This window comes from Lissotriton helveticus, chromosome 9 (assembly GCF_964261635.1).
Source record: "Lissotriton helveticus chromosome 9, aLisHel1.1, whole genome shotgun sequence".
In the NCBI taxonomy this organism is placed as follows: domain Eukaryota; kingdom Metazoa; phylum Chordata; class Amphibia; order Caudata; family Salamandridae; genus Lissotriton; species Lissotriton helveticus.
In genome coordinates, this window is record NC_136070.1 from 722,895,293 (window position 1) to 722,909,477 (window position 14,185).

Sequence of the window (14,185 nt, forward strand, 5' to 3'; positions counted from 1 at the left end):
GTGGTTTGGTTCGATTTTTGGTCCAGATTTGGCATGGACGCCGTACTTCCGTGAATAGTCACCCGTCATGGGTTAGAGCCCAGCCAACCCCGATTGTTCCATAGCGGAGGGCCTTTTAAATTAGTCACCCGTCCTGGGTCAGAGCCCAGCCAACCCCGATTGTTCCACAGCAGAGGGCCTTTTACATTAGTCACCCGCACTGGGTCAGAGCCCATTGGGAATTATGAGTTATCTCTTAAAACTCATGTTTCTTCTGCAGGAAAACTGCAAGGCAGAATTAGGTATTGCCAGCAGAATCAGACCTGGGATTACCAATTCCCCCAATAATTCCTAGTTTTTCATAGTTTGAGACTTCAAGTTGTTATTACAGTCCTTTCTGCACCCCTAGAGACCAAGAGAATACTGGTATTAACTCCCCTGTGCAGAATTAACATCACCACAACTGGGCCCCTTGTAATGAGGAGCCATGTTTTTGTGGTATTGATGCCTTTATACACAGTTGCAATTTACCTTAAGCTGTTCTGAAATATGTGGCATGTTAGGGCGGGGCTTTCAACAGGAATAGCGGTCTACTGCGTTGCCTTATCCGAAGTGAAGATGTGAGTTCAGGAACTGTCTGCAGCTTGATCCTCCTCAGCTGGCTTCCATAGCAACTCCCTTGCCGTGCGTTTCTTTTCACTCGCTGTCACAGTAAATGGAAACAGCTCATACACCATTAAGCACCACCTTCCACAAAAACACCACCACATCAGTATCAAACAGTATTAGTTTGTAGCAGCACCACAAATAACACAAGGAATTCAAGCAGATTACCAAACCTTAAGTTTAGTGGTTGCTTAAAGTGCATCAATTTATTTTATTAGTCAATACATATGTTTTTAGTATGCAATTTATTTTCAAAATACATTCTGATCACATAGGAATATATTGACATATTTATATGAATACAGAAAATCTTTGTTCATAAACATTTTATACCAGCTGCTGTTGCCCTGTGTTTGTACCATCCCAATCCTTCTGTTCTGTTCTGTGCAACTTTAATTTGCTACCCTGTATTATACATATATACCCTGCGGTTTACAAGTACAAAAATAACAATTTACATAAGTACTTCTCAATTCAGTTCTATAATAATGTAAAGCATAACTAAAAACGTATGAGGTCCCAAAGGCGAGACCTATTGGCTATGCCAATGCTTGTTTCCACAGAAAACAGCATCAGAAGTCTTTTCCCGTAGTCCTGTAGGGCTCACAGTGGTCTCTTTCTACTCTTAGAAGCATGTGATAGAATGGATGAGATGGAGCATGGTTTATGCTGTGCACAGCTGTATTGCGCTACCAAGCACCACCAATTTCATTGCTTTCTGCATCATGGCAATGAGTCAGATTGGTAAAGCACCTTCACCCCGCATCCGTGACCCCGCATGCTGTCTCAACGTGGTCGTTGTGACAACGCGTACCGTTACTCCGCAAGTCGTTACAACGACTTGCGGAGGGGAGGAGAAGATGTTGGATTTAAAATCCAACATCTTCCCTAAAGTCTTCACAGACTGGAGTAGGAATAGTAAATTTTACTATTCCATTTACTATTCCAACATCCAGCGCCCCCCTCCAAGCCGTTGTAACGACTTGTGGAGTAATGGTATGCGTTGTTACTACCACGTTGTGACAGTATGTGGAATAATTACATACGGAGTGAAGAGGCATATTTAGCCAGATTATTGCAGCTCCATAGGGATCTGCCTACCATTATATCATATGAATTGAAATCCCTTTAGCACATACTGGATAATCATGCAATTTCCTCAATGGCCTTCATTGTATGCTTAAACACTTCTTTGTAGTAAAAAATCGACGCATATTAGATGTTAATTGCACCAGGTCCGTGTACTTTTTGGGACGCTTTTCTCAAATCAAATAATATGTGAATCAGTTTGATATGCTTTGTATTAAACCTCTGAAACTTAAACCAGACACAAACTAATTCCTGATTTTATATCTAGCAGGACAGAATCATGGTTTCATTCAACGTCCTATTTTTCACTTGCGATCGTTCTGTGTGTGTTAGAAAAGATGGTGACTTTCTGCTTTTGGACAATCCCGGTGAAGTTCTTTGTAAATGGCTGGTCGAAAATATAGATGAAACTGGTCGGCCAGTCACCGAAGAGAGAGATTTTAAATCTATGATTCTTTTCCAATCATCTGGTAAGCACAATAAGTAAAGCTTTATATTAAGTTTGCTACTGCAGGATAATGGCACAAATTACCAACCTGATACAGTAAAAACCTACATTTGAGAATAAATGAATCCAATATTGGTCAATAAAAATGAACATGCATGTCCTCACATATGCCAGGAACAAATGTAACACTTATGAAAAGGGCTGAAACGTTTAGCTTGTGGCACTACTATAAGGCAACCATTTTTGGATAAACTATTTTATTTAAACAACTTTTTTCAGGAGGTTAAAGTTCAGGCTTACAATGTGTATTGACTGTCTCATAAGAAAAAATTACTTTGTTATGGATAGATTGTACATTTGTCCTTTAATATCAATACCGGTGTATTTATATATTCTGGCTAGTGCGCAGAGATATATTGTAAGTGATCAATGTCTTCTTATATCTGTTTTGAAGTTTATATATAAATATATTTTTTTTCTCTTGTTTGTTTAGTGAAGAAACAGTGTCTTACGATTAAAAATATTTTTAAAGACTTAATTGCAAGCTATTCTGGAACAACAGAGGGTCTAAAACAGGTGTTACTTCAAAGTGCACAGGAGGAAAAGCAGTTGATAATGGACTGTGGCCATCGGGGAAGCGCTGGAAAACTTATGAGGGTGTTACGTGAACTCCAAGAGGAAGAAATTGCAGAGAAAAGATGCAAGGACAAAAAAGCCAAGCAGAGTGGGCTGGATTATATAAGAGTTGGTAACCAAGCTCATGCCGAAAGCACGGCTTCTCAGCCTGGTGATGCGAGTTCGCGGATGAATTTGCTGAAACTTGAAAACCTGGCCCTTTTAGCAGGGATGGCTAGTGTCCTTCAGCCAAAATCCACAAGTAGAAATGATGCAGTAGAACGTGAAAATGAACTGGTCTTGGAGTCCCCGCTTAAATCCAAATATCATGGACAAAAACATGCCTCATTTTCTCCATGTCACCAGTTAATACCGAAAAAACTATTTCCTGCACAAGAGCTGGCTGTTTCGAACAATGCAGTAACGCCAACTAGACCCTGCAAACACGATCCCAAATGTATGGTAACCTCGACACCACAAGGTTTTGTAGCTCACGGCTCAAAGTCACACAGCCTGGCCTACAGTGACTGTCCATCGGCAGTAACTCCTGTGGGTGTGAACCGTACCCCTTGCCATGATGACCCATTTGCAAGCAACAAAAGCCTTGACCATAATGTAAGCAAAGATGAATGAGTGCTGCCATTATACACATGTCCATATTGTTAAGCCTGTATGCCAGCCTTTTTTCCTTGGTTAACGTAACATGCCTTTTGGTGCCAAAACCACAACTTCTACATGTTATCTCTGCAAAAAGCATAGATACTTATTAAAACATAGAATTAATATGGTGCATTCATTCCCTCAACAATAAGGCAAATATACCTACCTGTTGAAATATGAATAAACAAATGGAAACCTGTTTGATATGCTTAGTATAAATGAGGGCCTAATGGTTTCTTTTCTTTTCCCCCCTCAGGACAACGAAGAATCATTTCATTTGATGACGGAGGAAAGTCCATCATTCAACTCTGGGGTAATGTTTTTTTTTTTTAAGGTACCTACGAAATTGGATTTCCACTTGTAAGGCCTAATTATGATTTGCTTTCTCTCTAAGGAAATGGTATATAACTCCTTGGCTATAATTAATTAAAATAAAAGCTATCCTGTTGGCCCTGGTTCCTGTGAGAAGTGTGTACTGTTACAAGCTGAAAACGAACACTTAAAAGGTGCGTGCTTGATATTCTACCTTCCCAAGTAAACTGCAACTAATTCCCATTAATAATCCTTTTTTCCACCAAAACACATGCATTGCCAAAAGTATGCTTGTTACGTGAATATTGTATTTATCTGCTGCCTTTAACAACTGTATTTATTTGATTATAGCACATTTGCAAGGCAACTATAATGGGGTTGGCAAGGGTTTAGGGTGGTTTGGTTCAATTTTTCTGTCCAGATTTGGCATGGACGCCGTACTTCCGTGAATAGTCACCCGTCCTGGGTTAGAGCCCAGCCAACCCCGATTGTTCCACAGCAGAGGGCCTTTTAAATTAGTCACCCATCCTGGGTCAGAGCCCAGCCAACCCTGATTGTTCCACAGCAGAGGGCCTTTTACATTAGTCACCCGCACTGGGTCAGAGCCCATTGGGAATTATGAGTTATCTCTTAAAACTCATGTTTCTTCTGCAGGAAAACTGCAAGGCAGAATTAGGTATTGCCAGCAGAATCAGACATGGGATTACCAATTCCCCCAATAATTGCTAGTTTTTTTATATTTTGAGACTTCAAGTTGTTATACCAGTCATTTCTGCACCCCTGGAGACCAAGAGAATACTGGTATTAACTCCCCTGTGCAGAATTAACATCACCACAACTGGGCCCCTTGTAATGAGGAGCCATGTTTTTGTGATATTGATGCCTTTATACACAGTTGCAATTTACCTTAAGCTGTTCTGAAATATGTGGCATGTTAGGGTGGGGCTTTCAACAGGAATAGCGGTCTGCTGTGCTGCCTTATCCGAAGTGAAGATGTGAGTTCAGGAACTGTCTGCAGCTTGATCCTCCTCAGCTGGCTTCCATAGCAACTCCCTTGCAGTGCGTTTATTTTCACTCGCGGTCACAGTAAATGGAAACAGCTCATACACCATTAAGCACCACCTTCCACAAAAACACCACCACATCAGTATCAAACAGTATTAGTTTGTAGCAGCACCACAAATAACACAAGGAATTCAAGCAGATTACCAAACCTTAAGTTTAGTGGTTGCTTAAAGTGCATCAATTTATTTTATTAATCAATACATATGTTTTTAGTATGCAATTTATTTTCAAAATACATTCTGATCACATAGGAATATATTGACATATTTATATGAATACAGAAAATCTTTGTTCATAAACATTTTATACCAGCTGCTGTTGCCCTGTGTTTGTACCATCCCAATCCTTCTGTTCTGTTCTCTGCAACTTGAATTTGCTGCTCTGTATTATACATATATACCCTGCGGTTTACAAGTACAAAATAACAATTTACATAAGTACTTCTCAATTCAGTTCTATAATAATGAAAAGCATAACTAAAAACGTATGAGGTCCCAAAGGCGAGACCAATAAAAAGGGCACAGGAGGAAAAGCAGTTGATAATGGACTCTGGCCATCGGGGAAGCGCTGGAAAACTTAAGAGGGTGTTACGTGAACTCCAAGAGGAAGAAATTGCAGAGAAAAGATGCAGGGACAAAAAAGCCAAGCAGAGTGGGCTGGATTATATAAGAGTTGGTAACCAAGCTCATGCCGAAAGCACGGCTTCTCAGCCTGGTGATGCGAGGTCACGGATGAATTTGCAGAAACTTGAAAACCTGGCCCTTTTAGCATGGATGGCTAGTGTCCTTTAGCCAAAATCCACATGTAGAAATGATGCAGTAGAACGTGAAAATGAACTTGTCTTGGAGTCCCCGCTTAATTCCAAATATCATGGACAAAAACATGCCTCATTTTCTCCATGTCACCAGTTAATACCGAAAGAACTATTTCCTGCACAAGAGCTGGCTGTTTCGAGCAATGCAGTAACGCCAACTAGACCCTGCAAACAAGATCCCAAATGTATGGTAACCTCGACACCACAAGGTTTTGTAGCTCACGGCTCACAGTCACACAGCTTCGCCTACAGTGACTTTCCATCTGCAGTAACTCCTGTGGGTGTGAACCATACCCCTTGCCATGATGACCCATTTGCAAGCAACTAAAGCCTTGACCATAATGTAAACAAAGATGAATGAGTGCTGCCATTATACACATGTCCATATTGTTAAGCCTGTATGCCAGCCTTTTTTTCTTGGTTAACGTAACATGCCTTTTGGTGCCAAAACCACAACTTCTACATGTTATCTCTGCAAAAAGCATAGATACTTATTAAAACATAGAATTAATATTGTGCATACATTCCCTCAACAATAAGGCAAATATACCTACCTGTTGAAATATGAATAAACAAATGGAAACCTGTTTGACATGCTCAGTATAAATGAGGGCCTAATGGTTTCTTTTCTTTTCCCCCCTCAGGACAACGAAGAATCATTTCAATTGATGACGGAGGAAAGTCCATCATTCAACACTGGGGTAATGTTTTTTTTTTTAAGGTACCTACGAAATTGCATTTCCACTTGTATGGCCTAATTATGATTTGCTTTCTCTCTAAGGAAATTGTATATAACTCCTTGGCTATAATTAATCAAAATGAAGCTATCCTGTTGGCCCTGGTTCCTGTGAGGAGTGTGTACTGTTACAAGCTGAAAACTAACACTTAAAAGGTACGTGCTTGATATTCTACCTTCCCAAGTAAACTGCAACAAATTCCCATTAATAATCCTTTTTTCCATCGAAACACATGCATTGCCAAAAGTATGCTTGTTACGTGAATATTGTATTTATCTGCTGCCTTTAACAACTGTATTTATTTGATTATAGCACAGTTGCAAGGCACTTGCAATAGGGAGTTGGCTTTAGAGTATGTGCAAGCTGCCATGTCTGCTTTGACCAACTCAAGGAACTTAACAGATACAACAGCATCAAAAATATGCAGTCGATCATTCACTGTACAAAAGGTACTTGTTTTCTTTGCCACTCTTTAGCACAGTTAAAGTTGATATAGGACAAACATTGTAGATTTCATTGCATGAAGACTTTGAAATCTTTCTGCATGCAATGATTTGAAATATGGCTTGTTTATTCTCCTGGAGCTAACCTAGCAAATATTACATTGGTAGCCGTGTATAGATGCCAAATCAAAAAAACACTCTCCCCTAGATTCATCAAAGTCCCGTTTTGCGAGTCTGTAATAGCGAATATTAAGGAATCGCTATTACAGACTCGCAAAACGGGAATCATGTACAAATCGCAATTTATTTTGCGATTCCTACAGCTTCCTTATTTGCGATTAGCTAATTGCTAATCGCAAATAAGGAATAACTCCCCATTCATTCCTATGGACCTAAAGGCCCGTAGGAATGAATGGGAAGACATATCAATGTGCGAATCGCTATTAGCAATTCGCATTTTGAGTTTGCGATTTCAAGGGTGCAGGGGTGTCCAAAGGACACCCTGTTGCACCCCTGAAATGATATTGGACGCTGGTGTTACGCACACACATGTCCCAAGGACATGTGTGTGTGTAACATACAACTTAGAAAAATGCACTTAAGTGCATTTTTCTAAGTTTCCGCTATTTACCACGAGGTTTGACTTCGCGGTAAATAGCGGCCCAAAATTGCGAATTCGCAATTTTTAAATGTTTCATGAATTGCATTTAAGGAATCTCAAATAGAGATTCCTTAAATGCAATTCCTCGCAAAATTGCGATTTCTATAATAGCGATTTTTGCATTTAGGATGATGAATCCCAAATGCAAAAATTGCGCTCGCAAAGGACCAGATTCTCAGAATCTGTCCCTTTGCGAGCCGATTTTTCAATGATGAATCTAGCTGTATCTTCCTATATATATATATATATATATATATATATATATATTTTAGAATGTATCCTAACATGATGGCAAATAGTTAATAATTGTGTCAGTTGGTGAAGGACTCAAATGATCCTTCACGGTTCAGAGATGTTCTTGTTCCAAAGAGAAAATTGCACACCCTCTTGGAGGAAGCCAAGGCAGCTCTGGACAGTGCAGGTTTTCTTCTCAATGGTATCAGCTAAATACAAAAGGTGTAACGAAGGCTCGTGCTGGAACAGCTGTCCTTGATGAGGAGATAGTTGATGCATTATTTGGTAAGATATTACAAATGTTCAAATTAACATTCAACCGATCTTGGATGGTGAAAATTCATTATTATACTTTGTTTCAAAGCTTTGCATATGTGGTCTTGTATCATATAATTGTACGATGACTCCATCATTACTTAACAGATGTCTGCAAGAAGAACAATGGGGGTTTCTTATAATTTATTGACAATTTGTGCTGAGTTTGTGCTACAAATGGCATGCAAATCTGGCACAAAGCCTTGAGTTGGGATTTTATTTGTAAATCTATAGGTCCAGGTGCGGGGCTTAAACTGGATGAATGCATGATAGCAAACTGAACTTCTAAAATACTGTGCTTGCAGCTTTTATTTAGACCTGTTCAACTCTCCTAATAATTAGATCAGTTGGTCCTGTTCCTAGCTCTTGACTGTAAGCTCCAATTTTGATTTCTGTTCACTAAGCTAGTTTCTTCGACTGTTTTCAAAAAAATGCTACTTAGGGCTATAACAGTCATTAGGGACCAGGGGCTAACCAACAGTTGTGTGGTGGCGCTTTGTGTTCAATTTCTGTTGTCAGTCACGTTTGCTCTTTTATCATTCTCACATTTAGTGCAGATTTTGAGCTACAGAAGAGTACCCCTGCTCTGAGCCATGCCCACTCCTGCTGCCCTAAGTTTTATCTGAAGTTTTGATGGGGACCCAGCCTTTTATCATCAGGCTTTCCATTGCACAAAAGTTAAGACATTTGTTGAAGGTGGACATTTCTGTCCTCTTCCTGAAACTCCAACAGATTTCCTGAATCCACAACTTGATGCTTCACTCTTAAGTTCAAAAACAAACTTTTTCTTTCTTCACATTATGCCCCCCTCTTCATCAATGCCTTGCTCTCACCTATGCTTCTTTGACCAAGTGCACTTAATATTTCACTTATGAACCCTTGTAACCCTAACCATATCTCATCTGGCACTCTATATGAAATAATGGAACTGAAACTTTTGAAAGGCATCCCAGCCATATTAAAATTCAAAAATAGTGGTGATAACATGATACTGATGTATGTTATTTTGTTTTTCCAGAGTTTATGAAGTCTGTGTGCAGGGCCAACGGCTGGCCATCACTGGACAACAGAAGTATGAGAAGGAAGCTGGCTATAAAGATTTGCAATGCTAGGAGAGGACTAAAGAAAACTCCGAATCTAGAATCAAACAACGAAGTTGCTGGTTTTCGTTAAGCCATTTGTTCTGGTTGCAATGGTCTGGCCTTTTATCCCTTCCTTTTTTCCTGGACTTTTTTTCTGGATTTTTTTACTCATGTTTGGTATCCTGGCCCCTATGGGGCTAAATATGTGCTTTTGATAAATAAAATTACATGTTGACACATACTCTTTGAACATTTTTCCTTTAAGCAGTTTTGTTTAGTCTTTTGCCACTGGTCACCATGTCAAACAGCTTCAGATAATGCTCTGTACCTCAAAATAGGGCAAGTCCCAGTGAGTCAGGAGTATGGGAGTAGAAGCACACTTTGGTAAGCTTATCTGAATGCAAAGTATAACCTTGTTGCAGACCACTTCTTTTGTATGAAGGTGCTTGTGGTATTTATGCAGCACAAACCTAGCCAAAAATAGCATTTCTCAGATTTATTTTATACAGGTGTCTACCTCTCACTGTAGAATTTGAAAAGTACTCTTTCCAAAGGAAGTAAAAAATTAATCAGATTATTAGGACCAGATTTAGAGAATTTTTGTGTTTGGTTTGCTTAAGTTTTATAATGCAGACCTGAATCAAAATCCTTTTCAGGATTTTCAAATCCGAGCTAATTGGTATTTGGTACAACACTCATCCGACATAGGAAAGGTTGCACATTTGTCTAGACATAGTATTTTTTGGGTACTAGAAGGGTACCCTTCCAGTACAAAACCTATGCTAGACTCTCAGACAACATTGCATTATAGTGCAGTGGTGCTAGAGAGAGGGATAGCCATGACACTTCATTAGTGGTTAGCAAAGGGAATATTCCTGTCTTGACCACTCGTTTAATTATTTGAAAATCTACATCCTCATCATGTGTTTGGAATGCTGCACGATCCGGTGTACAGTAGATAGTGCACTTTAACTTGCACAGCAAATCCCTTCCTAGCAGGTTCACAGGACTTCAAACACAAACAACAAAGTTGTGCTTTCTTTAAATGAGCCTATTTTTACTGGAGCCTTTTCAGAAACTGGGATTTGGATTTGTTTATTTGTTACTCCTAAAACTTGGATAGTTTTCCCTGTGAGAGGCAGGTCTGGGACGTCCGTTCTTCTAATAGTGGAAAGAGTAGCACCAGGTATCAATAAAGAATTATACGGGTGACCATAGACTTCTGTATCTACATATGGGCCACTCTGTTCTACCTCTAAGACTGCGCCAAATCCAACATCTTCCTCCCCTCTCAGGTACAGTCATTGAGAATTATCTGAACCAGAACCATCATTTTCAAATAACGGGAATTGTTGGAATGCATTCTAATTTGGATTCTGAAATTGTAGCATGGCATTCTGAAATGAATTTGTGTTCATTTTTGGCATTTGTTTTCAATTAAACCTGATTTCCCATTTGTGCAGGTGCAACAGCCATTATTGGAGCCTGTCCCTGCATCGAAATTTGCAATTATTGTGGGGGCACATTTTGAGTTTGCATACCTCACGGCATATGTACATTTTTTCAACTATTGTCAGGATTATATCGACATTCCCTCTTCCAATGTTCAACCCTATGACAGATGTGATAAGCAGTATTCTTTTTCATAGCAGCCATCTCTGATCTGGATTCTGTACCCACAGGAACACCTCTACCTCTACCCTGTGACACAATCATCCTTCCCTGATTTCCCTGAAAACCAAACTGTGGCACAGCAACTCCTTGTATGTTTCCTTGATTTGCCTACAACAGAAGTGTTCTGAAATCCTTTCTGAGACAGGTTTGTTTGTGCTAACATGAATTTCTCTTTTATCCTTTTTTGCTTTATGTCTAAGTCATCACTGCAGTATTTGCACGTCTCATGATTTCATCTAGTGATTTATATTGCAAACAGATCACGCTTTGAGTTATGTGTAAACAGATATTTGGCTTCAGCCCTAAAGCAAAATGAAATACAAAAATCGCCATATGCTTCTCCTCAGGATATTCACATCCACTGCTCTGCTGAAACACTTGCAACACTCTCTCAAAATATTCATGTACAGTCTCCTTTGGCTCCTATGAAATTCTTTTAATTTTGTCCCAAATCTTATCTTTCGGAGGTACTCTGCCTTTCAAAAAGTTAATAACTGCCTCATACTTCTACATCACCGTAAAAGATGACAAATTTGTCCCAGCCTCTCTAGCTGGTTCCTCTCTGGGCCATTGTACAGAAGTCTTACATTCAGCCCATAAATCAGCAAGCACCACAATGTCAAAAACGTATTTACATTTTCCCCCAACACCTTTCAAATTTGTATAAGCTGTTTGACTTGTGCGTACCACCGCATGGCTTTTCTCTCAATTTCGAAAAATCAATGCTGCCAAATCACCTTGACTCCAAGGAACATGTACATAAGTTCCTCCAGCTATTTAACTCAGTGAGTAAAGGGTCACTTTGCCCCCACTTCCTTCATCTTGCTTCCCTGTAATAGCTGCTTCCCTCTTTCTTTTCTCAGGCTTTATAGCCCATTTGGTTTCAAACCTTTCAGTCTCACTCCACCTACGAATGCACTTGACTAATTCTATAATATGAAAATGCAGTCCTGTAATCCTCATATTCTCGAATGCTGGATCATTCAATTGAACCCTAGAGCTTCCTAGTAAGTTCACATTTTTACGTAATATCCTTTCCATATTTTTGAGCTAGTTTAGTTTATTCGTCATGAACTAAGGCTGCTCTTTTCATAACCTTTTTGCACAAGTACATTCATTCTTTCCTTTGGTATTGTTCTATGTGCTCCAACTCCAAACATCTCCTTATTATGTCCTACTGTTTGACTTTTAGCTGAGAAACGTTTAAGGGCTTCTCTTTTTCAACCTCTGATTTCTCAGGTGTTCCAGCAATCTTTGTCTTACTAGATCCCCTGAATCATCAAACCAGGCTGGTATATATTTCCCTCCTCAGGCGCAACTAATACTACTGATGATACTGGGGCTGTGAGTACTAACATCTCTCCATTTAATGGGGCTTGCACCATTAATGGTGGCTTCCGGGCAGCTATCTGTGAGTTCTGGGAAGTTGGGGCAAATCCTGAGGTGGGTAAACCTATGGCAACTAGTTGAGTCTCAGGTCTTGTTTCTATCACCCTTGTTACAGATCGAGCATTAACAAAGGGTCCTCACGCTATACTGGTCACTGCAATTGTAGTAGTCACTATTGGAACAGTAACTTGTGGTTGCATTATTATGAGCGAGGTAATCTGCAATACTTGTAAGGGTCATTCTAGGGTTGCACCTGGATGTGCTGGAGTGGATCGCGTAGTTGAGCTGATACTAGAGCTGGATTCACTTTGCTCTGCAGGGATTGCATGTGGTGGGGGTCTCGAAGTTAACATTTGTTCCACTATTTCATCCCCTGAATCGGTATCTGACTCATTTCCTTCTCTCTTTAAGGAATCGTTGTCCTTTTCTTTCTTAGCAGCCTCTGAGGTAAGTACTGGATATAATCTAGTTCTTTCTATAATAGCCTCTCTATCTACACCACTCTTCATCCCATCGGGCATTCACATTATTTTCACTGCCCTTTTAGTCCTCCTCTAGTACTTTTCCCTCTTTTTCTCCTTGGCAATTCTTTCCAAAGCATTACATGTTTCTGGATGAAGGGGTCTAGGTGGCAGCTTCATTTTGTACAATTTCCCCTTCAAATGGTGAAGAACTCTAGTGTTAAATGTCTCCTATTTAGGAAAGCTCAATGTACCCTCCTTCTCTGGGATTCTAATCTATTGGCAAAGCCAAGCACATGTATTTAATCCATGCTCAGTGGGCATGATATAGGCAGGTGTACCTCAAGAGGTCCCTTTTCCTCTTTGCATACTGGAATTGTAGCATCCCCTCTCACCAAATTCTTAATTTCCCTTAAACATTTCATAATGACAAGTACATTTGAAACAACACAATTGAACCAAATCTTATAATTTTGTTCTGTATACGTCAACTTCCTGTTGAACTAATTGAATTACATTCCTTTTTCACAGTTCTTAATAACAACTCCAAATAAAGCATTCACTTTTAGGGCTCGAATCCCCACTGCCACATCACAAACCAAGCACAGCGCGAAATTACACCACTCCCAGCGCGAAACACTGTGATGCACAACCTCACTCCTCACACCAGCTCACCCTGCTTTATATTTTTCTTCGTATTCACAAAGTTTTATAAATAAACTCAAAAACTCGGTCTTGTTTTCTCTTCCAACAGAAATAAAGTTTCCCAAACAAACATTCAAGAATATTTTTAACAACCCCAAGTGAAATCTCAACCAGCATGAAATCACCCAAATCAATTCAGTTACCCCTGTTTGCGCAAATAGGGTTAACTAACACCAATCAATGTTAATCAATCACAACAAAACTTGATAACTCTATGTCACTGGTGTAGGTGATGATACCTCACACATCACACCTTAAAATTTCTGCAAACACATTTTTAATTATTATTTTGTTATCGCTGTATCTTTCGACTAGGACAAGTCTGAAATCTTCGAACACTTTTTTCCCAACCACTTGCTGACTATTTCTGCTTATCCACTCATTGTAATTAAACATTCAAACCAGAAGAAAGACACAACCACAATGTATTTTCCTTATTAACACTCACACCTTCAAAACGGCAACCACCTCCAAATACCACTTTATTGTTGGATCTTCAAGTTCTGGGCATTGGATTCAGGAATTGGGATTTTCAAATAAGATTTTTTAATAATATTTTATAGCTTCATTCAGGGTGTTCAACCTATCCCCTGCTGCCAGAATTGCGAGCACGGACATCTCATAATATTTTTATACACTGCTCCACCCTGAACCTTACAGAGAGATTCTCCAATTTCCACGTCTCTTCAGGTTGATGAATCTTTGCTACTATTGTAGAATGGAGCATTCCCCAATACATCTCTAAAATAATCATCAACTTTCAGCATTTAATGTTCAGTCAATGACGAGAGGTTGGTGACGTTGTAAAAGTTTTATTTTCTCATGAAGAGATTAGT

General features: G+C 39.5%; 1 pseudogene; it reads left to right on the plus strand.

The window, feature by feature from the left end:
* Window positions 1–2,014: 2,014 nt before the first annotated feature.
* On the plus strand, window positions 2,015–9,211 carry LOC144782945 (uncharacterized; annotated as a pseudogene).
* Window positions 9,212–14,185: the final 4,974 nt, after the last annotated feature.